Consider the following 23,472-nt stretch of genomic DNA (forward strand, 5'->3'; position numbering starts at 1 on the left):
ACGGGCCAAATCTTTTGAATGATGAGTAATATATTTGTATGTATTATTATTATTATTATAAAATGTATAGGCCGATATATATGTATATTAAACTATAAAAATTATTTTAACGTGGTCCTCTAAAAATGGTGGTCACTTTTTATAATAAATCGTCTTGTTGTTTTGTAAGTTATAACTCGTTATATCAAATTAATATATTTTTTTCTATTCTCGGATGGAATTTTACACTTTTCTGAGCTTTCTCCACAGTAGATTTATATAATCAAATCGTGCATTTGTAAGTTTTTTTTTTATTATTTAAATATCTGATTAAATATTTTAAAATTTAAATCCTACGAACTCCGGTTTTCGAATCTTTGTTATAGATGACCGTGTTTATTATTATTGTTGATACAACACTCCGGAAAAATATAGGAGAAAAACGTTGAACGATTCAAAATTTTACGCAAATATTTTTTTTTCTCAGATAAGTTATAACTATTCTAATATTTGTAGATTCTGCAAAAATCGATGAAAATAAACGAACATTTTTTTTTAAAGCTGGATCCTTAAATTTAATATTATTTTACAGTGAAAATTGGAGCATACTTATGTTAACATAAAAAATATTTTACATAAATTACACTCGTGTATAGTATAACATTTTAATATTTTAAAAAATATAAATTTAAAATTAATTTTAAGTGAAAATATGTTGAATGTAATTGATCTGGTTACTATATAAGTATTTCAAACGATAATGATTTTAAAATAGTGCTAACTTTCCATGCATTTATATCTACATATTGCTAATGGTATTGAAACAATGATATTCCGTTTAATTCATAAAACATAATAATAATAAATTACAAAAATTTGAGCCGACCTTTTTCGTAGAAAAACCATTAGAGCTATTGAATTATTACCCAATGTAAATGTGCTGTTAATTGTATGAAAAATTTGAACGATGTGATTAGGCTGAAACGATCAATGTCCTAAAGCTGTTTTAAACATTTTATTCTTTGATTTTGTACGATAATATTTTAGGGAATTTTACTGTGGAATTTTTTCATAAACGTTATGTTCTTTGTTATATATCTTATAATATTTAAATAAATATTCACAATTCTTTTTAGTTTTAATTTCTCCGATATATTTATTATTACAAAAAATAATTTGTTGTGTTCTACGAATAGCGTTTAAATTATTAATTAAATATCTAATATAATATATTTTACGATATACAATCATAAATAAATGTTTTCAGGTTCATATTACACGATGATATAATAGAAGTATGTATACAAATATGTTGTCATATTAAAAATTTAAGTGAATTTATATTATTATTATTCGGTAACAGCAATTTCTACATAATTTTTGAAGTATATTTTACACTTGGTTTTTATCTATTCTATTTCACTATGTATATTCCTCATTAATTGCCGTACTATCGAGGATGCTTTTGTTGCTTCGTCATTTATAGAACAAAAAGCTGGTTTCTCGTGGTCTGTTAACGCCTCCGCTAAAATATAATATTGCAAAATGCTAATTATTAAAACAACCGTGGGTCGAATGTCAATCTCTCTTTCATCTCAAGTGGTTAAACCTACCCGGAGTACATGAGGTAAGCTTACCTTAACTTATGCTCTAGACAACGAAATGCTACCAGGCACCTTACACGTGTAGGTTTAGAATTCGTCCTGAAATTAGTGTACAAATCTTCATTATTAACTAGTAAGTAAATTTTGATGAGTGATAATCTTAACTTTATTCAATACCATCACGTACATTTTGAATAAATTGAAACCATTATGTAAATAATTTAAAAATATTATCACTGAAGTTATTTTTTCTTCGTTTTGCTTACCTATACATACGGATTAGTTATTTTTGTTATAACAGTTATTGTCGATAAGACTATCCCACGGTTATATATGTTGTAATGTTTTACAGTTTTCAGTATAGGAAGAAATTTTAAATGTCAATATAAATTGAATGTGATTTGTTGTGTCAGTTTTGATACAGTACACTGCTATATTCCTTAGTGATGCTTTTGGTCAAGACTTTGAATTTTTCAGTTATAAAGTAGTTCGCTAGATCCGTTGCTAGTCAATCCAGGTTTTGTGAAGATATTTAATGCTATAGTGATTGTAACGAAAATATGTAAATGCTCATGGTATAAATTGATGTGTGTTGTTCCAAACAAATGTGAAAAATAGCTGACAGTTCAGGAATGGACGGTGTCAAGCAAAAGTTTGATGTACGCACGGTCTCGAGAGAACAAGTTGAATTTGTGGTGCAAGCCGATGGGTATGTTATCTCCAATTCCGACAACTACCCTCTCTTCTGCCGGTTTACAAGGTAGGTGGATGTTTGACGGATCAGTGTTGTTGTCACCTGGGTTGTGGATGGGTAGAGAGCAGGTCCGGTCCACGATAGAGTGGTGTATGCAATGTGCCTCAACTACCACGGGACCGTGTCAATTTTAAATCAAATATCGTTAGACCTGCCTTATCTACGGCTCTATGGTATATTGGTACTAGTTTTGCGAGGATATTTTTTTTTAAAAAATTCGGGTGACTACCCATCCAGGAGAAAGTCATGCTAAATGTACAGGTAGTCTGCAGAAAGAATTGCCTACTGGAAACCTAATTATTAACTTAGTAAAGTGTCACATTACGTCCTGAATATACTATTTGAACGTTAGATACGAGTATCGTCGGTAAATGTTTTTAAAGAAATGCTAAAAAATAATATAAATATGTAATAACAGATTACGTATAAATTAAAATTACCTATCGTTCAAACTTTTATAGCTTTACCATAGTACTTCTGACTCCAAAAAGGAAAATATTTTCGACTAATGTCATCGAAAAACTTTCTATTTTAAATTTTACAGTAGATTATGATTTTATTGTTGAAACTTTATTTTTAAGAAAACTTATAAAATACTCTTAACTTCTATCAGAATGATAAAACAAAATATTATAGTACTTTCTTTTAAGAATACCAAAATACTTTTTAACCAAAAGTATACGTATAATATTCGTATACTACCCAATAATATTTTAGTCTGTATTTATATTATAATTATATTACAAAAGAAAAGAAAAAAGTAGAAATAATAAAAAAATTCTAATTTCTCCATTTAAATAAATATAATATATATTATATAATAATAAATAAATTTCCCAAGAAAGATGAAATTTTTTTTGATTTTCAAAACATTTTCAACCATAGCTCTTCTGAAATCCTCTGCAATCTATTTTTTAATGGCGTAATACTAACTAAGGACAAAGTAAACCTATTGGTATGTTTTTGATTATTTAAATGGTTTCAAAATAAAGTCAAAATTGTTTTCGTTTTAAATGATGCCGTAACAGGCAAATAATCGATTAATTCTGAGTTTAGGAAATATATTTGATTAGTTTAATTTGTAATAAATAACTTAAGTATAATAAGCAATTATATTCATAGAAGTAGTGATTTATTGAATTTAGGATATGGCTATCAGATCTATGAAATTCGTAAATATTGGCTTAATTTTTATGTTTCAATTTTATTCAAAATTCAAAAAATGCTTTTGTTTAAAAATAAAAAATAAAATAACAAACAAATAACTTTCAATCTGATCCATTTCTACTATTATTATAGTTGTTGTTATATAAAGAGTCATATCTCATTTGTTGATGTTTTCTTTTTGTATTTATAGTAAAATTAACTCATTAAAGAAAACTAATATAACAGAAAATATTAGAAAATATTACTAATTACACGCGTTAAAGTAATAGTATTTACTTTTATCACTATAACGCTTAAATATTATTGATGTGTTTGCGTGTAAAGCACAAACATTATTTTCGCAAGTCATGACAGTTTTTAAAGGTTGTAATATTTGAGTTTTTTTTTATACAGTTATCTACTAAACATTCAAATAATTTACGATAAAGAATTGATTATAGTTAACAGCATAATATTTATCATTCAGTTAGTATCAGTATTTATTTAGAAATATATTGAATTGCACCTCACGGTTTAAAATAACGTATAACTAGTTATTATTTACACCGATAACTAATCAGTGCATAGTACAAGTTATTATTATTTTGTTAGATCTAAATATTTAGTATGTCGATTTTATTCAAAAGTTTTACATGATCTGTTTGTAACATTTGTATAATATGAAGTTTTCGAACTATTTTCAAAATTAACCAAACAATTCAATTATTATTTTCACGAATATGTGTATTATTGGAACTCATTATAAAACGGCTTCCGAGTAAGGTGGCAAAAAAAATGAAGTACACGTAAGCGGAAACCATGCGAACATAAAATGTTCATCGTCTCATCGTGTTTTTAATATTTTTAAAGTTTGCTATAGTAACGATACCACTGTTCCATTTTCAACAGAGAGGTTTTATTTATAAAATGTTTTGGTTTAAAACGAATTGTGTATTGTTTTTGTTTATTCAACTAACCGTTATAATAAGTACGACCAGCGAGTGGTAACAATGATCTAAAACTATTCGATACAATTGAGCATATAATCAAGTATATGGAAACGGCAAATAAAAAATAAAATAAGCAATAAAACGATTGATGGCAATTAAGACGACTGTAAAATCATCTCGATAAACATTCAGTTTACATAGTAATATCAAATGCTCATCATGAATAGTACACGGCGTAATATATAGGCAAAAGTGGTACAGAACCGTGTAGGAGGTTAGTCATTGAATTTATAATTTATAGAAACTTAAATTTATAAATTTAAATATTAATTTAAGCCAACCTATTGTTGAAATTATTAGAACCAGAAATAACGTAATCATTTCAAGTAAACTCATCGCTATTTTTCTTAGTACTTCCACATAAAAATAGTTTAACAGTAAAGTACTTCCTCGATAACATGAACTTGACGGGACCGAAAAATGACCGGTTTGTGTTAGAAACATTTGTGTAAACTGATATGTTTAACACGAATTTGTTTTTGTTGAACGATTTATACTTAAACGAAAAAATTTGAATTGTCAGAGAAAATTAAATCAAATAGGTACACCTATTAAAGTACACTATAAATTACTTAGAAATATTAAATACATACCAAATTATGCATATAAGAAATGTATAAAAATATTATTTAATATTACATGGATGATAAAAAAAATTGACTTAATTTAATAAAAACTTATTTTGTAAATTAAAGTGATTGAACTAAATTAACTAAATTAAAACTCACGTTATGGAGTAGTTAATGGTTTGAAAAATTCGGTGTCTGGTTTTTGGGTGAACATAACTTGATAGTTTTCCAAGCACTGTTTTCTGATGCTGTTCAACTGGTCATCGAATTTGGAATCCACATCTGTACTCGTTTGAGAAAATTTGACAAGAGTATCAATGGCCACCAATACATCAGCTCGAGAAGGTATACTGGAGGTTCAGTAGATTATATTGTAATAGTTTTTGTGGTGAAATATCTGGGTTTTCTTTATTTTATTTTATTTTCATCGCAAATCTTAATATCATTATCCATTAGTATAAAACTTGAAAAAGGAAAAGTATTTTCATTAGAAATTGGAACAAGAACTAATAATTTATTCCAATCTTCGTCATCTATATATCCTTCTTTATGGGAATTTCAGTGCTTCAGGTGCTTCGCCTCTAATATTCTACGATATTTTAAATTAATATATATATATATATATATCAGTTATTACTGATTATTGTTGTGGTTACATCAAACCATAATACAGCCATTATCGCCCTTATCGCTTGTAAAATGTTCCATTTTATACGTGGTTGATCTGAATCAAGGTATAAAAGTGCCTTTTTTTGTTTTTAGAGACATTAGGCGTTAATAATCATACACCAGATGTACATAGATATAAAATATATTTGGTAAACTCAATATTGTTATACAACAGCTAACTACAGACTTGAATTGAGATTGTTGTTAAATAAGAAGATTGTTTAGTGCAAATTCGTGGTGAGTGAAACATTAATGAAAAAAAAATTAAATTTATTAATTAAGAATTAAGATTTCACACTATATTACGCGTTGTCTTAAAATTTTTTGTTCAGTGGTGTAGACATAATTTTTGAATAAAGCGAGAAGATAGGGTAAAACTAATAAAATAAACCTGGAACATTTACTCAGTGGCACTGATCTAAATTTAAGGTGTATACCCCAAAAAAAATTTTTCAGGTGAGTAGGAGAATAGTGTTTAAACATAATCAGGTTATTTTAATAAATAAAATGAAGAGAACAATTTTTTTTTGCTAGAGATTTTTTGATTTATTAAAATATAGTGTGTTAGTTTTCATGTATAAGTCATTTCTGTGTTTGGCCGTAGCAAAAAAAAAAAAAAAAATGTTTTTTGGTCAAATGATTGCATTTTTCTACAGAATATAAAATAAGGATTTGTATGTAGATTATTGGAACGAAAGTAGTAAAAATAACTAATAAGTAACGTCTTATTTTTTTATGTTAGGTATGTTAAAGATGAATTATTTTAATACTAATTGATTTATAGGGGATAATTCAAATATTAGTGTGTGAAATATAATTTTTTAATACTTTTTTTGAAAGGTTTTTGTGTTATAATAATGAATTAGTTTATATTACGATTTTTTGATATGAAATTTAAAATAAATTAGTAAATATAAAATATTTATAATTAATAAAAGTATTCAATAAAAATAAAACATACAAATATATCATGTGCGTGTACTTATTATACTAATGCATAGTTGTTATTATTTTATCACACTAAAAAAGGCAACGAATTAGCTTGAAATATACGCTATAAAATTATAACAAAGAGTGATATAGTAAACGATAAGGACTAATATGAAATGTATTATTTTAAATAGTATTAGATTAAACCATTATAATTGAATATGTATGTCAGAAGTATAAAAACCAAAGTAGAGGAGAGGAGTTAAATCTATGTAGATACCAAAAAGATTAATAATGTAAGATATAAAGTAATATAAAATGCTATTATTTGTTTTATTATCTGATTCTCCCCCCTCCACTGCAGTTAATTTAAAAGGTGAATTTAAATCTTAAGCTATAAATTCGTTTTTAAAACAGAATGTAGGTTAACTTTTTCCCATGTGATATATTTAATTATTGTAAAGCATGAAATAAAATTGCATAAAATCTGTATTTATTATAAACTTCTTGTTTTTTTTTTTTTTTGTTTTTGTTATATTAATGTACGTTTCAGATAAAGTTAAACGTGAAATTTGGAAGTGAGTCTATGGCAATTATATAATTATTATGAACAAAATTATTTCGCTCAAAGATAGTTATGATAGATTTGATTTTGATTATGATTCAGTTTTAAGTAACGACTACACGAACTATATTAACGCAGCGATTTATCGCACAGACAACGGATTATCGATTAAACAACTTATAACATTTACCGAGTTTAACCGAGTGGTATAGGTAGCATTGGTAAAAAAAAAAAAATGATCCATAAAATAAAATGAAAAGGCAAACGCACTTATTGTATACCTCTTTGATAGTTAGTGACCAATTTAACCTTATTTCGTTAATAATTTCTAACGAAGGTTCTAATATACATATTTAATTGTTTGTGGTCCTTGCATTTTTTACAATGTTTTTGCTCCAAACGAATCCAGGTTTCAAGTATAATATATTTGAATATATTTAAGTGTGACACGGTCTATACATAGTCTATCATTATGATCTGATAAACATGAGATCTCATCTTAATCGTAACGTCATTGTGCAAAGTACGCCCAGTAACCATTGAAGGGGTAAAAATAGTTACAGTAGAGTTAACTGACTTTAACGGAAAAAACTTTTTATTGCATTTATAAAAGTGATTAACATTACCTATCTGGAACAAATTTAATGTGCGCTTTTAGAGCACATCGAAGTTTATAAATAGAAAGAAAAAAAACATTCCAAAAGTTTTTTAGATCCATAAATTTTATTTTATTTCACTTTGTGTTGATCTTCAGGTAAATTTTCATTGACGTCGGCTGCGTTGTTGACGACAAATTGAGCACTCTTGTCCATTGTAACGATGATAATAACAGTATAACAACAGACGAATATCGATTTGAATGAAATCGGTACGTAGTATTACGTGCTCTAAGGACGTATACTGCACACGTATACTGCACGATATTCATTGCAAACACTTCAGTGCAAGACTATCAATACCAGTCACTACGCGTTTATTGGAACCATATACATCTAACCTGTATAACCTATATGTATATATACATATGCTGTAAGTAAGCATATAACTGTAATCACGTTATCATAAATTGCAGCAACAATGTTATGAACGTTAGTCGACGTCAGAAATGAAACTAACCTCCTACCATACACCTACTTTGTTGAACATCATTTCTGGGAAAATTTCAAACAAAACTAATTTCACAACAATAATTAAAAATATCTACCAAACGAATCGTGTACCGTACGAACGCGCATAATAAATTACGGAATTTATATGTACACAGGGTTATTATACTATGGATTCAATACGTTTATCTTGCATAGGCGCGGGTGTGAGTGTTTATGTTTGTGTGTGTGTGTGTGTGTGTGTGTGTGTGTGTGTGTGTGTATGTGATTTCCAACTGCTCGCGCCACGGTAGTGGGCGAGAAAAGTAAATATTAATACATGAAGGCGTACACCCCGAGTCATTATTATTACCGTTTTTATAAATGTATAATGAATCGTAGCGTTTTTCATGCACACGTGTGTAAGTCTTTGGTGACACGAGACACGTAAAATGTATTCGTATATTTATGTAAATTTGTATGATGCCGTCTTGGTGTACGTTCAGACCAATACCACTACAACGCGCAGCTCGAACGATTTATATGGCGGTACTTACGTCTTAGCTATCACAACTGCACTCGTAGGTACTACGTTACTACATCGCCCACTGCGGCGACATTCGGGCGAAATGGAAGATTATAATCACCGTTGCGCGATTACTATCAGCGGTAATAATTACATAATAACTGTAGAATTGAGCATTATCAATAACAATGAATTTAGATCACAGGAAGCATAAGACACGTAAAAAAAAAAAAAATACTATATAGTCACGTCGAAATAGGAAATGGAACAAAAAAAATAACATTAACATAACATTGATGACATTTTAGAATAAAAGAAAACAATTGTATAAGTAATCATACTATCAATATAGTCAACTAGCACATGAGCAATATGTATGATTAATTAGGTTAAGCGAATTGATAAAAGAGAAAATACGCGTGAATAAAGGCTCTTTTGTTGTGGTCGTGTGACTCGACCACTACGAAAAATATGCGTACAGTACCGTAAAAATCATAGGTGCAGGTGGTGCACAGCACCGGGACCAGTGATGTCGGAATAACTCATAGCCGACAATCATCAACCAATGTTCTTTTTTTATTTAACCATTTGATTCATAATAATTTTTTTATTATGTATATTATACGATTATATTATATAATATTATATATTTATTATTAATATATCAGTACTATTTATTGAAAGAGGTACTGATGAAATAAGTATTAAAAAGATTATTGCTAATTTTGCAAATGCTAAAGCTAAGAACAAAATATTTTTTTTAACATTTAAATATTATAAAGTATGAAATAAGAATATTATAGTTATATAATAATAATTAATATTATTTTTGTTTCTATTGTTACACGAAAACAAAAAGTGTTATTTTTATATTTTATTCTATGACATTAAATAGTTTATTTGACCTACCTATATAATTTATTTTACTGGCCTTTTCCTTAATAAAATATACTTGATAAAAATGATGATACTATTTATTACATTGAAGTTTTCCACTAGATTGTTTCAACGAGGAAATTATATATTGGTTTTTTAAAATTCAATACATCCATTAATAGTACCACATCTAAGTTATTTTAGAATATATAAGAATTTTCATGGTGTAAATTTAGTTCCCATTTTTTTTTATAAATTCATTTTAAGATGCTCAGGAATAAGGGACTCATACACATTTATTTGTTCTTGGGTAATTGCTCTTCAGTCACTCTACTATATGCATTATTTTAAGTATTACCTATTCACCTATTAACTCAAGTTGTGAGTTTTTTCTATACATACGATTTGATCGGGTACTTTTATCAAAGTAAATAAATAATACGAAAATGTAGTACTTACAATGCTCATTGCAGTATTCGCGTTAAATCGATTATGAAAATCAATTTCGATTTTTATTAGACATACAATATGGTACTAAACGTTCTATGCATATAAACACTGAAATTTGATTCCACACACCACGAAAATTCTGAATATTATTATTTACATGATATTTTGAATACCTCTATGTTTACTGTGAGTACAACTGTGTACTTTAAACAATTCGCCCACCAAAGCTACAAGTATTTCCATCATTATAAATACTATCGAGTTGAACACTTGAACATTTTATTTTAAAAGGTTACTACTATTTTTTAATCAAGTTTTCATAAATGCGAGTTTAAAAATAATTTGTTTAATAATTAAGTTAAATCGAATGCTATTATTTTGTGATTGTATAATTTACTCGTATAACTATTATTAAGTATATTACCTGTACTTCTGTGTTATCTGTCTTTTTATAAAGAATTTTGTTTTTATTAATACAAAAACATATCATGATTGTAAACGACATTTTCGAATTATCGTATAAAAAAATGTCTCTATAGAATGTGCTATTATGAGTGTGTAGTAAATTTGAACGTAATTAAATTAGTTTTTTAATTTTTTATTTAATTTAAATGAAGAAAATGTTAGATCTGTATCCAAATATAATGCTATAAGTTATTGCGTATACAATTTTATTACTATGCTGGACAGGATTAGGGAGCGTCCATTGACACTAATTCCTATATGAACTCAATTTAGTTTGTATTATTGATTTAAACACGTGGCCATTTTAATTTGAGTCCATAAAGAGGGTTGCCAGGTAGTGTTTTCAATGCCAGGTTAGTGATGAGACGATTACAGTAATTTAGTGCGTTTTTTGTGAAATTTATTATAATTATAGGATGTCAGTGTTGATACCGTTGGAACATTGAGATTACGATGCAAGGATTTATTACTGAAATACCATCGTACATTAGCGAGAAGTCGAATGTTTATTAATTGGAATGATTAAAAGATATTTAGGTTAGAGTGTTTTGTAGTACTCCAAAGTCGAATGCCATACGTTATTGCAAGGTGTGTCAATTGCTTATAAACGAACATTTTATTTTTAGTGACATTTTCGATCGGAGTAGTTGTCTTAGTTTGTGAATTCTGGGGTTTAAAGATTTCCGTTTTGTTTTTATATGGGTTGCCCTAGTCAGTCTTTTATCTAGATGGAAACATAGGTACTTGACAGAGGTATCCATAAGGATTATTTTGTCGTTGAGAAAAACGAGAGGGACATTTTTTGGGCTGATTTTAAAAGTGATATGCGTGCATTTACTTTCATTTGTTTTGATTTTCCATAAGTTAAACTATTTTTGTAATTTGATTACGTGTTTTTGTATATATTTTATGACAGATTATAAATCAGGGATAGATAAGGTTATTGCAGTATCAACAAAAATGGTTAATTTGGTGATATTTGATTGTGCTAGGTTACCTATATATAATTTTTTTAAATCTGAATTGCTTATTAATCTTTTTAAAATAAAATAAATAAAAAAAAATTGTCCAAAATGAGCGACCAATACAAATAAGTACAATAAAATAACGAATTGTTTATTTTTTGTAATTTGTTCACTTATAATTGTAATGGATGAAATTCTGATTTAAATTTTTAAATTTAATAGAATTACCAAAATAGACCTTCCTATAAAATAAAAAAATAAATAAATAAATTCCTTTTGTTAAAATTGCATGGTTTTTTTCTAACGAATTTCTCGATTTACAGTAGTCTGGTTTTTTGTGAATGTTTGTCCAACAGTAAATTTATGGTTCAAAGAATCGAAATGCTCTATTTCAATACAGATATGTTTGAACAATAGACATTTATTTTTATCACATATTATGTTATTAAAATTCTATATCCTAAATTCCGACGCTATTTTTTTTGGTAAAAGCATTTATAAAATGTTATAATTTTTTTTTTCCTCTAATTTGTAGTCGACTGATATAAATCTTATTGCAGGAGTATGTTGTGACGTCAATAGCTTAATATCCTTTTGATCAAAAAATTGACCTCATTTACGATTATTCAAATAGGATTTTTAGATATGGACAGCAACTTATCTTGTATCGAATAATATCAACTGATCCTTAAAAAAGATTTTTATTCGATCAGATTTGATTAAAGCACACTCTATTGCACCCGAGTGTACAGCTATTTTTTAGGCTGTAATTATAGTGTTTCCGACGAATTATTGCCCTGTGCCATTAACAAATATAAATACAAATAAATTGCAACATTATTATTATTATTATTATTATTATTATTATAAACATCAGTTACTTGTTATCATTCAAATCAAGTATTACCATTCAACTAACTAAACAAAAAATCTAAGTAAAAGTATAAGAAAAAAATGTATTAACTCACAATTTTTCATGCCAATATTTTTAATATTTAAAATTATTTTTATTTACGAATACTTGTCAATACTAATATTTTTACAATCATAAGTTATTTTCTTTTATAACATGAACTATTCAAATTTTAACTTATTTACCACATTTTTGCTTTAACATATCAAAATACAGTGGCGAAGCGATATAGGAGACAATGAGACAATGTCTACCCACTTTTGATACGGATACATAATTTGGTTTTATTATATTTTATTTATTTTTATATGATATATACTACAATAATTATTATAGTTTTACTTTTGTGCCATACCATATAAATATTCTTAAAATAGATTAGTTGTGGACCGTGCACGCGTCCGTTGTGGCGTAGTGGTTAATTTTATAAACATCCAAATACAGATATAAAAATTAATATTATGAGACGACGCGTTGCAGTGTCTCGTTTTTCAAGGCACGGTGTGCAGGGGGAATAGGTTATTGAGTGGGGATTATCATTGCGCTATGAGACATATCTCGCGTTCGTATTTATTATTTCATTTTAATATTAGGGATGGGAATTCCAACTCATTCTGCTGAATTGAATCTTTCAACTCAGTTCAGTGTAATGAGTTGAATCAAAGAGTCGACTCCCAACTCTTCAACACATTGTTCGAATCAGATTACCACTATTCTAGTCAACTCTTCAAGTCTCAACTCTTGATTCAACTTACAAGTTCATAGTCCATATTCGTGACTAGCTCATTGCATATGAAACTAATTATGACTATAAGCGTACAACGTTACGAATTTTTCTCAGAAAGTCAGAAATTATGTTTTAAGAAATAATGGAAATATTAATAACCAAATCCTAGGGGAACTATTGTTTAAGTTGGTATTACATTTTCCGTTCGGATTCACAAACCGTTATCAAGGGAGTTGAGAGTCGAGAGCCGTGTATCTACAGTAGTACAGTTGTGTGTTATGCGTTTAACTGAGTCAGTGAGTCACTGAGTCATCAACTCTTGTAACACTGATTCGACTGGTTCAGTTCATTTTTAAGAGTCGACTCACTGAGTCGACTAGCTCATGAACTACACATCCCTATTTAATATACATTATTGTAATCGTCATTGCTTTTTGCGTTGATGCATTATCGTTCAACGCAATTTTGTTATCATAGTTATATAGTTATTGGTTGGTTTTTATTTTACGATTTATTTATTTCTGGCGTGATATTCGTATCTAAATATTGAAATATTGTACTATTGTTATTCGCCACTATGCCTGATGATTTAATTAATGAAATTTTGAATGACGGAATAGTAAACTTCTTATACGAAAAAAAATATGAAATAAAAAATAAAAGACCGTGTCCCTTTTATCATAAATACATATAAAGTTATAAATGGGAAGGGGGGATGTTAACATATTATTTTAATGTCTCTCTAACTTACTATAAATTACTCTAAATACTCGTGCTTCGCCATTGTCAAAATATAATATACATTGAAGTGTCAATTTCACATGTATCATTGCATCAGTCATTATAATTTTTGCTCAACAAAAAAATATTATGAATTAACGAAGAAAGTGACTTTTTTTCTATCAATTTATTAAAAGCACCATATTATATTTATTTAAATCATTTAAATTTATAAGATTTAAGAAAAACGACAGATATACTATTTTCGCCAAAATGAAATTTTCCATCGGTTTCTGTTGAAAAAAACAATGGTAATATGAAAACAATGAAAACGCATGGTGGTGGCGATAGGTTTATTGGAAAAATATAAAAATTAAAATACATTATTTTTATCTAGACGATTGGAAATCCATTGGTTTTCGTCGCGCTCGGTCACTATGGACATACAAAATTCACCCTCACAGCGCTTCGTTTTATTTGTTCCTTTTTTTTTTATATTTTTTATTTTTTTATTTTTTTTACAGTTGAAGGTTTCAACACAACGCTCAGCCATGAAGTTTAATAAATGTACCTGACGTCGAGATTCTAAATCCAATACATGATAATAATATCATCGCACAAACCGGTGTGTATAGGTACATGGATGGTTTCATTTATCCGGCCGTTACGCGGGTAACGTTGCGCTTATTATTATATGAATGTTTACCGCTCAGATCGCTATTACCTATGTATTATATTATATGGCGTTATAATACATTTTGTTTTCTGAATAATAAAATAAAAACGACGAGAAGCGATGAACTATAATAGAAATATATTATCAAATAATAATAATAACGGAATAACAAATGGCCGAGAGTAACACGATTATTTATTATTATTATCATTGAATTTATCGTTCCTTAGAGATTCGTCAACCTATTGTTAAAACCGGTGGCGCTCACGTGGATGCAGCCACTATACGTTTGTATTTGAATTGATTCAAACAGATTTTCGACAGTAGAACACTTTTTATTCCGTTTCTATCGTCAAAAATTAACCCTGTTCTTATCAGGTTGGACTCAAACGATTACAGCGATGCTTTTAGTGGTTGCGTCCACGTGGGTGCTGCAAATTTCAATAAATGGATATCAAAAATCTGTAAATCATTAAATCGACGTTGCTACTTTTCAATCGCCGATCATGGAGGGTGGGTTGGGGGTGTTGTACCTATTCTTATATCGGAATGATACGAATTTTTTGATGTATTTTATTTTTTTAATTTAATTAAAATTTTTTTTTTTGGTCTTTGTTTCGACATGCCCACTCTTGATATCATTCTTATTATGTTTTCGCGGACGTTTAAGAGCTGCGAGTGTATAACGTAAGCCGCGTAACGACGATTGGATGCACGCGCGGGGTGGTCCGGGAGAACACACTCGCCGTACGCGCCACCGTCGATTCAAACTTGAAACGGCCGCGCGGGCCCAAGAAAAATAGTGTCAGTCGAACACGACGGGCGGCTAGTAGCCGACCTGGAGCACACAGGTACCGCCGCCACCGCTTACGACGACGAAGCAGCCGCAGCCGATGTTTTCGCAATCTCAACGTGACGCACGTGCATTCCGTGTGTAATATTCGCAAGCAAGCCCCGTACGGCAGAACGCGCATCGCCGTAGAAGTTTGTACAACCATCGTTATTGTTATTAATATTATTGCGGTGTTATGATTATCATAATTTATATTGTTGCGGTAAAGCTTAACAGCTATGTTCAGCTTTCTTTTCAAACGAAACAATCACGGGTCTAGTCAATTTTTCTTTCTCCTTATTGATTTTTGTTACATAAACAACAACATTGAAATCGTAGAGCTAAACGCACATAGCGTACTGTTCAAGTGAATTAAAAGCTGAACCATAAATAAGTTATGATAATCATGAACAGGTGTCGAGAGAAAATTTCACTCCTGATTCGTTTGGCGGAACGATATTCCCACAAAAAATCGAACCCTTAGCGATAAGTAGTCACAGTTTGTATCTATACGTGGGAGGGTAATTGTTGTCTTGAAACTTTCAGCTTCTAACATTTCAATTGCGCTTATGCGTGTCCAAATATGTGACAACCGCGTTAGCAAATGAAACCTATAGAACAAATATGTACTTGCCGCTCAGCACCAAAATCATTATTATCATTTAATCGTAAATTGTAACAAACATATTTTCATCTTGCGCTAGAACGTTTTTGTGTTGCAATAATTATTTTAAAACGAGAAATTGTAAACAACCTCGCAACGGCGTATGGCGACTATTCGTCGTTTCCGTCCGATTTTCACCAAGTATACCAAGGTGAGGACTAAGTTTGATTAGGTAAACTAAACTTGTTACGAACAAATCCATTTAAAATCGTGAGTGATCGATTGCAACACAGTTTAACGCACACCCACGAAGTCGGACACGTGATTACAACCGTTGGGCTATCATTAAATTTCGATTCAAACTGATTTAGTTTTCTGTTTTTGGTGCATCGTGGTTCATATGAAAAATTCAATACAAAAATATTGATTTTTTTCATTTAAGATGAACTTTAAAAATGCGATATAATGCGATATATAAAAAAAAAAAAAAAACTCTACAAGCAAATAATTAACCTTTTCAATTTAAAGAAAACTAATAGTTTTAATATTAAGTTTAATGTGGTTTTCGCTTTATGTTTTTCTTTATTTTTTTGGTTAACTTTAACGTTATTTCTCGCAACTACAGTACAACTATGTATACAATGTCTTATCGTTACGTGGATTTGTTAATTTTGGCACATATAATTTTTACGACTACGAGCGAATTGTTGTTTTCTTCATCATTTGGCTAAGCCGTTGTTATCTATGAAGAAAATTATAATATCCAAATAGTTCAACGGAGATATTTGACGGTACTTTCCTACGGCTTATCTAAGCGTAACTATGGAATAACGGAATTTTTCATTTGTATTTGAACATTAGATTGTATTTGTTATAATATGTCATCACAACATATTATTAGATATATTGCATTCGATTTTAGTTTGAAATATTCAGCTAATAATATATGTATATTAACTATTCTATTATAAATTATGAGTTTAGAAATCAGAAATGTTGGTGTAAAATTAATATATTTGGAACATACAATGTTTATGATTTCCATAAATGATAGCGTACGTCGAAAACTGATTAAACAATAGAGTACGTAAACAAGTATAATATTATGTAAAATATGCAGATGTTGTGTGATACAGATTATATTAATATCGTTTCAGGAATACTTAAACGTGTGACTGAATTTTATGATTTATCAAATTAATAATGCTTGTGTTACCTTCATTATTCGATTATCTTGTATGTATTTTTGCGATTTCCTATTAATAATTATTATTTTTATTTTATTTTTTGTTACAATGAAAATTTTATAAAAATCCTTATATCCAATTTTAAAGTTTAAATCACCTAACTTCAAATATATGATAAAAATTTAGCCGATTTACTTGATTTTTATCGTTTTGTCAACATTTAGTATTTAAATGATCGTAAAATATTTTTGTTGAAATATTATTAATTTTTTATCATTAATAATATTAAATATGTACGAAGATCAGTGTATTAAAATTTTAGGAGTTTTTATCAAAGTAAAATAATTTTATATACATTTTGGAAAAAAAAAAGTTGAGAAATTATGAAAATTTAAATTTCCTATAAATAGCCCAAACAAATATTTCGAAAATTATACCATCTACAGTGAACGTTAATGATTCATTAATTCATTTAGTCAATATTTCTAGTCTTTTAAATTACTATTTTTTTTAAGTTACAATGATAACCAAAATTTGATTGTTCGACAACTGGTATGTTGAAAATGTTGCAGTTTTTTATCGCTTTTCGTCAATTTTTCACAATTTTTTAGAAGATTGTTGGTTAATTTGAAAAATTATCTTCTTTTAAAGTTTTAATGGAACAACATTTTCTATCGAAGTTTTTTAAAAATTGTGATGATTGGAGCAATCCTTCTACTTGAAATTGTTTACACATATACATCATGATAAGACCAATGAATTCTTATTTTTATTAAAATCTAATTTGAATCTAAAATAAAAAATAATTTTATTACATTAACATAAAACCATGGAAATAGAGTGACAACGAAACAGTTCATAGACAGTAGTCAAAAGTCTGAGAACTGATTATTAGATGTAACAGACAACAAAAATTATTCTACATTTCGATTACCATCACTATGTTATCGCTAAATGTACTGCCATAAACAGCGACAGAGTTTATAATCCATGTCAAGATTTCAGAAAATATGGTTAAATAATTTACTTACGTTGTTAATAGTTAGAATTAGAACACAGATTACTTATAATCTGGGGATATACCATATGCTAATAGATCACTTAAATTTAACAAATGTATGATAAATTAAAATAATATGCGATAATTGATTGCACGATGAATTAACATAATCCAGCAATAATAGTCACTTAAAATAAAACAATTGCAAAAGATTTCATTTAAATAATATAATGAAATATGATGGGTTCATAATAGTTATAGTTGTTCATATATTATACACGTTTATTTATATTACATACCAATTAATTTTCATGTCGTCATATTTTATATACATTTCATTAATCATTTTTATTTTGCATTTATTTGTTTTGAACATCCATTATTTTACTAATTGCCAAAAAATACCCATTCAAATGTGTCATATTCTAATTATATTTACATTATTTTTTCCATGATATAGAAAACAATTGTATTTTACAATAATAAAGTATTATGTATTATATTCTTCGATAAATTAGAATATATATATATATAGGTAAGGTATTTAATTATTTTTAATTTCAGTTGTATAATTTAGAATACTTAAATATGTGAATTGAATAACTTTTTTTATCTTATATGCTAATGTATTTAAATGATTCTAACCCACCAAATATTAATATAAACTTTTAAAAAGTTTTGCAAAAATATTTTCACCTTAAGTATTATGCGAACGTACAGGCTTTAAAAATTTACTTGGTTCAATGGTAAGTTTGTTGAGGAAAACAATCTAAAGATCTGAAAAGAAATCATACATCTGGTGTCTGAAAAGTAATATTATTCCTTTCAGTCAAAATATTTGGCTAATTTTACTTTAACAAATTGAGTGGATTATTAAAATTTAAATAAAAACTGAGTTACTTATGAAAAATAATAAAAAAATAAAAAATAAAACGTTTTTATAAAACTCAATAACGATTATTCAATATTTTATTGCTCAAAAATTGTAAACTTTATGATTGTTAATAAATAATATGTATTATGATTTTTAGCGTTTCCTCTGTCTTATGGATCAAAACCATATATTTTTCAATAGTCAGTATCAGTAAGGCGAATTAAAACTTTAAGAATAAACTTATAGTAAAAATATTCTATATACTTCAGTTAATTCGTTTCTATCCCTATTTTAATTGCCGTTTACATAATATATGGTTTTATAATAACAAAACTAAAATGTAAAATTAACAAAAAAAAAAATAAATAAATAAATAAATATTTACTATGATAAATTATAAATAACAATTTTTGTATTCTATTTAATATTCATTTTCGATATAAATAATAATTATTATTATGAAAAAAAATGTTAAACATAATAACTATCTTATCTGTCGGTTTAATCTAATTTAATCATATTAAAATTAATGTACAATATCAATGCTCTCTATAATATTTTGTACATCAATAGTTTACATTTTAAATTTTTGAATCTTTTAGTAAAACAAATTGCTCTTACTAAAAGATTATAATGATATAATATTATACAGTATTTGAGTATCGTAATTTCTAACCCCGTAAACTCATGTTTAGTAACATGTAATTTGTGAAAATAAATTAATAATATATTTACATCGTACAGTATAATATTATATGAATAGGATATAAAAATAATTGTGTAAAGTATTTTAATAAATAAGTGTTAATTAAGTTCTTAGTGTTAAGAGGAGAAATTACTGTTGAGCTGAATAAAATGATTAATGGTAGTTTAAAGGTCTACCTATTAAAAATTTCTAAATAATACCCTGAAACCTATGACTGAAGTCAAAAGACACATCAGGGTCTTGTGTTACAGAAGCTTATGAAATTCGGGGCGGAAGAAATTATATTGTTGATGATACCTTGTGTGTATAAATCAGGAATTTATAATGACTGCTAGACCGTCTAGACGCGCCTGTAAGAAGTATGTTTTCGATTAACTCAGTAGTAACCGGCGTAATATATTGGGTGATTGATTTTTCAAAGTTTCTAGACGTTCTTAGCATAGATATTTAAAACAGAAATGTAAATTATTGAATTCTTGGCTAGGTTAGGTTTAGGATACAGCCATTCAAGACTGTAAAATTGACATAGGTGATTATTTAGTAGACTTCTACGGTGATGACATAGCATTTCAATTACGGTTCAATTTTGAATAAAAAACGTAAGGTTTGAGTATGACCTGGTTGTTCAACACTCAATATTTACAATTAAAAATTAAGCATAAATGGTTTGTCAGAAAATCGTAACTAGACATTCTAGACGCTATACTATATATGTCATGTTCTGAGAAACTAAAAAACATGAATTTTAGTGAATATCTGAGATTATAATGTGTAAAACATAAATGTAGTTGGTTAGTATGAATAACGTAATTGTTTATGCTATGATACGACATGTACTTTTTTTTTATTGTTTACGAAAATCTGTACAGGTTATAAGGTATTAGGGTGTAGCTTTGTCCATTCATCCGTCCCATCATCAAGAAGATGTATAATCAGTGTTGGAGTATCTTTAACCATGTCAATTCGATTAAAATGTTAAACTTGTGATGAAAATAAAGACATTATAAATGTTTTGTATCTGGTTTGTTTACTATTATGTTACGAAAACGCTGTGATAACAAGTAGCTAGAACACCCCTAAATAGACGGAATTGATACGGATATTATGTGGGCCACGTGCAGGCTGTATTAATCTACCCAATAATTAAAGGAAATTAAAATAATTTCAAAGACTCAGAAAAATGTGAATACGGTGCTCAAAAACATAAGATAAAATACATAATCAACGAATGCTATTTATATACACTTGAAGTACATAATCTACATAATCTCACCAAAGATGTAGTTGATTTACTTAAAGAACTCTCACACCAACTATGATAATATAAGGACGAAAGTTACCAAATGGATACATTTATTATATATTGCTTTCATAGTCTATATTTTACAGTTTATAGTTTATAATTTATTTATATATAATTTTAGTTTTCAACCATTTAAAATTGTAATGTTAAATCATTTTTTCGAAACAATATATATATATATTCATAATTGTTTAATTTAACTAGTATTTTAGAAGATAAAAAGATACCAGATACAAATCAAAAAGTATTTAAATACAAAACATAAAATATTTTCAAATTATGTAACTTGATACAAGTTGTAAGATACAGTTATACCACAGATACGTATCTTAAATGTTTTTATATAATATACTAGCCAGAACTTTCTATAAACCATAGTTATAAATATATCTGATAATATCTGTAGTTAAGTGTAATGTGTATTTATAAAAATACATAATAACATTTTGAGACAATAGTACTTTCATACATTAAAGACAATATTTCATGTAAATTATAATAAATACGAAGAAATATGTAAATAAATACATGATAGATAATTTTATTTTATTTAAAACATACTATATAACAGATTTCAATATTGCCATCTATAAATGAAATATCCATATATATGTGAAATATAACATTAAATTATGGACGGATTAAAATACTCAAATTTCAAACTTAAATTGGTACGAGTTAACTATAATGGATCAACTTGAACATTTTGTAGCTAATTTTTTTTTATGCATATACAAAGATTTAGGGAATGAGATTAACAAAAAAGCAAAAAAAAAATTCTCTACCTAGTTAATATATATAAATATATAACAAAACACAATACCACTAATACATTTTTATTACTATGATAATAATACAATCAATGTTTTAATATAATATTATAATATAAATTAAAAGTGATACTGCTAAGTGAATAATAAATAAAATGTTTTAATCTAGTATTATAGGTATGTATTATTCCGTATAAAAATTATTTTTTTATCGATTTTTTATCTTTTTATTTAAAATATTTATATATATATTATCACATATTTTTATAATGTACGATTAATTATTAATACAATTAATAAGACTATCCAGCAATTGACAAAATTGCACTAAGAAACTTAATGGGCTTAATAACAGTCTATTTGTGTGCGCAAGTTTTTTTGACATAACTTTTTTTTTAAAAATTAAACAGAAATAAACTAAGTATTGAGAGTAATTCAAGGCTAAAACTGTTCATTTTTATTCTAGGTGTTGACCGTATTTATATGGACAAGAAATGTTAAAAATCTCATTAAATTGTTTAACTTGTGATTAATTGGTTCGATAAAGTTTTTTTTTTTAATTAACAATTGTGTTTAATTATATTTGTAACTACAGGCTAATAATAGACTAAAGTGCACATTATATATACGAACATATTTACCTATGATACATTTAGATATATATATATAGGTTATATATAAATGTATAGTTAATAGTGGGCTAAAAAAATAAGATTAAGATTAAAAATAAGATTTTTTACGAAATTGGCGGACCTACAACTAAGGAGGTTGGGTATCACTGGTTTAGAATAATATTAGGTTTGTAATATGTGCACTACTGTATACGTTTTGTAATATACCGTTTTCATTAACACAGTTCAGCTGTTCCATTGAAACCTTGATATGTATTCGTAGTTGATACAGAACTCCCAAGTTTGGTTTTAATATTACTCCTATTTATAGACATTCTTTATTTTATACATAGTATGCTGAAATTGATTTTCGCTGGATCTCATTAACGATTTAATGGTATTACCTTATCGTTTGTTTAGCTATTTTCTGAAACTCAGTTTAATTATTTGATATTTACATAAGTTCAAAGGAAATTCCAAGAAGATACATTCGCAATCGATTTTGTAACATGTTGACTATTTATACAGTGTTATACTTACTTTAATTTTACTGTAATCATAGTGTTACTGATTAGCTTATATGACAGTGAAATTAAAATTTTATTTACTTTTTTCACATAATTTGTAAAAATTCTTTTGTTTTGTATATTTTTTAAGTGCTATCAGTATAATAGCTATGTAATAACAATAATAATAATAATAATAATAATAAAAATTCTTTATTACGGAATAAAATTACAATGACAAATATTATAATATATAGTAAATATATAATTAAATTATATAAATTATATAAATATACATAAGAACGATTATTTAATATTCGTCGTCTTGTGGACGAACATGTTTACAACAGGAATAGTAGTTGATTGGTTAGAAACAAATTATAGAATTCAGCTGTTTTAGATTTTCAATTTATTCTTTGAAATGTATTTATTAAGTATACTATTATATAT

The 23,472-nt window shown here is 27.4% G+C and overlaps 1 protein-coding gene across 1 annotated transcript in view; it reads left to right on the forward strand.

Annotated features, from left to right (window-relative positions):
- The first annotated feature begins 15,451 nt into the window (after positions 1-15,451).
- LOC112692227 (hemicentin-1-like) overlaps positions 15,452-23,472 on the forward strand; it is a 255,112-nt gene continuing 247,091 nt past the window's right edge. Inside the window, exon 1 of the mRNA XM_025566837.1 lies at positions 15,452-15,613. The gene's annotated coding sequence lies outside the window, so the exon portion shown is untranslated. The remainder of the gene's footprint in view (positions 15,614-23,472) is intronic.

Source organism: Sipha flava, unplaced genomic scaffold (genome assembly GCF_003268045.1).
Source record: "Sipha flava isolate LNK unplaced genomic scaffold, YSA_version1 71_pilon_pilon, whole genome shotgun sequence".
In the NCBI taxonomy this organism is placed as follows: domain Eukaryota; kingdom Metazoa; phylum Arthropoda; class Insecta; order Hemiptera; family Aphididae; genus Sipha; species Sipha flava.